We start from the raw sequence: 3,148 nt of genomic DNA on the forward strand, positions 1-3,148 counted from the left end.
ATTTAAGGAAAAATTTTGCCTTTTATTTTGTCCTACCTTAAGTACAAATACCCTTTCTTTTGCTTATAAATTTTATGACAATTGTAATTCTTTAAAGATCTTTTAACCTAGTTTCAGTTTTAAGTACAAATACTCTTTCCATTACTTTTAACTGTTATTTCTGTGGTAAAAAAAAAAATGAATGAATGCTTTTAAAAAAGGATAGGCCTGTTAATGAATTAATAGTAAACATTTCTGTATCTTTCTGCATTTAAGCAAGCCTTTGTAAAAACAATTCACTTTTAAAATCTTTTATTCAATATTGAGTCTTACATAATAAAGCTGTAATAATTCTATCTATTGTCTGAATTTTCATTTCGTGGTTTTCAAAGAGTAATGATACCCAAGCCAGTGATACCAGTTCACACCGTCAGCAAATGAAGAATGATGTCCCTTTAGGTATAGACCTTCGGGTTTGGCATGGTGACAATCACCATACCACCAACCCCCTTTGTACGCCTTTTGACAACCACTGCTGTCCTGACGGTCTCGTGTATAGAATGGTCGACCATTATGATATGCCAAAGAATTGCCTTTTGAAGATATATATGTAAAGGGGATACTAAACAAGCTTATTCTGTGAAACCTGATTTTAAGTCTTTTTTTTTTTTTAGAATTTTATATTGTTTGGCATGAAAATGGGTAATTTTTTTTCTTAAATAGAGAACTAAAATAATGCATCTTTAATTTTTTGAAAATTATGCTTTCCTTCATAGTCCCCGACAGTCAAACGGTAGTTGGAGGCTAGGTTACCCAGAGAGAATGTTCGATAATATGCATATCTCCTTTGGTTTTAAAAATCTGAGATCCACTCTAGCTCATCCAACCCTGAGATGTCAGCTGATGTATTCGTTCGTTACGTGGTTTATAACAAAGAAAATACATAGGGGAAAATATTACTAGATATGCATGTTATTAAAATGATTATTTAATATTCATATTTAACATATTTTACTTTTCACGTTGAAGATAAAATAACATTGTGAAAAATCATTGACAAAAATGTAACAGATTAAAATAGAGAAAAGTGACTAAATTTAGAAATAATGTAAAGATGTTAAACTTAAATTATTACTTTTAATGTAATAGATAAATCATTTGAGAGAGAGAGAGAGAGAGAGAGAGAGAGAGAGAGAGAGAGAGAGAGAGAGAGAGAGAGAGAGAAAATTCAGCCTAAGGCACAAATCTTATGGGACTTATGAATAAAAATTGTGATGATTTCTCAAGAAATTCGTGTTACATTATTTTATTTCATTCTCTGTTTGTTTCGGTATCTATTTACTTTACCATTAATTGATTCTTATTACATATTAAATTTTGAAAAAAAACAAACGTTAAAAAGTTGATAAATACATTTCTTTTGAAAAATAATGAAGATAAAACAGTGAGCGACCTCACAAAAAATTCAAACAGTAGAAATATAAAATTAGAGCTTAAAAGTGGACTCCTTGTATATACCAATCCAATGTTCGTCACTTGGAACACCAAAACCATACTTGTATTCCTTCCAATATCTGTTAATCCAATTTTTCCTTTGGGCCCTCTTTGAAAAACCTAATATCATAAAAAAAAAGAAAAAAAAAAGTGATCTTTTTCAAAATTAATCGTTGAACAATAAAAATGTAAAAAGGGGGCAAATTTTAAAATCAAAGTTAACGAAACCCCTGAAAATTCAAAGGTGGGATTAAGTGCTTGGGGGGAGTGAGCTCCCTTACTACCGATCACAAACGCACTTATCCCTTTGTTGTATTGAAAACGTAGACGGAACATTTTATATTCACATTCAGTTTAATAGAATTACATCAAATATTTTTTTCCGTCCAACCACCACCGGAAGTTGTCATGTCACAATAAACTTGAAATCCACCGGCCCCCTTTAGGATAAATTTTGTACAGACCGCTTTTAGTATTATTCGACCAGTGTAAATCTTGGCAATCCTTTGGAAGAATGGCACTACAAATACATTTATCATTCAAATAGTTTTTTCCCCTTAATTCTATATATTATCTGTTATTTCTTTTGTTTAACGACTTTGCGATTTCATTTTTTATTATTTGTATTTTTCTCCTTGAAATTTATGTTCAAGGTCAAGTACAAGTCAAATTAATCAACATTCTTTTAAATCAAACAATCTAAAAAAACTTACAAGATGCCAAAGGTAATATATTTTCCGGAATTATGAAAAGCCATGATAGAATACAGATGGCGAAAAAAGAAACTTGCATTTTTTTCCCGGAATTCTTTTCCTCACCGAAGAGAGAAAAATGAATTATTTTAATAATCAACACTTACATGTAGACGGCATGTGTTGTGAAGTGGCTTTTGACAGGTGCCTGAATTTACAGGCGCGCAAAATGTTTGATTTCATCGAGTTTTGAAGTATATTTGAATAGTGCTTTGTCTTGAAATACGGAGTTGACAACTGACATTGAAATTTTGGATGTTTTTTATTTATAAATACAAAAACAGAGGACCTGGTATAAATTTCATCAAGCTTAGTTTTGGGGTTGCAAAACAACAATAAGCATCTTACAACCACAACACCGAATTAATAAAATCTTTTTTTTTTTAAAAAAAAGATTTGTATGTTGAACATAGAGTATTTTGAAATGGAACCTTAAACTTCCTTGATGAGTCAGCTTATAATTTGTACTGTTAAATTAAGAGAAAAAACTGTTCGTGAAATTTACTGGATATTCCGGTGTTCAGAACAGGTTCAAAGAAAAATAGAAGTTAACTGCATGATGTACGACTTTTAAAATAAATTGATATGTCAAGCATTAACAATATTTTTGGAACTTTATTTCAATGATAAAAAATGATGAAAAATTATTTTGATTTATCTCCCCAGATAGCATGACTATATTGGGCCAACACTGGTAAAAGGTTGTATGGTTGGCGTTGGGGAACAACGCTGGGGCCCAAAGTTAGACCCATGTTCCATGTCAACCTTCTCGACCATGACATAAATACTTTGCTGGCCAAACGTTGGTCCAACATAAGCAATTTCCAATAACTTTACTTTCGAAGGAAGGAAGGGTGCTGATGTTGGCCCAACGTTGGCCCAATGTATATAATACAACCTTAAAGAAAGTGTCTTTTCAAATT

At 31.4% G+C, this 3,148-nt stretch overlaps 1 pseudogene; it reads right to left on the reverse strand.

Moving 5' to 3' along the window:
- Window positions 1–351: 351 nt before the first annotated feature.
- On the reverse strand, window positions 352–2,345 carry LOC134254916 (ficolin-1-A-like; annotated as a pseudogene).
- Window positions 2,346–3,148: the final 803 nt, after the last annotated feature.

The sequence above is a fragment of the Saccostrea cucullata genome, unplaced genomic scaffold (assembly GCF_032062105.1).
Source record: "Saccostrea cucullata isolate Sc308-1 unplaced genomic scaffold, CSIRO_AGI_Scuc_v1 ctg18123, whole genome shotgun sequence".
NCBI classification, from domain to species: Eukaryota; Metazoa; Mollusca; class Bivalvia; order Ostreida; family Ostreidae; genus Saccostrea; species Saccostrea cuccullata.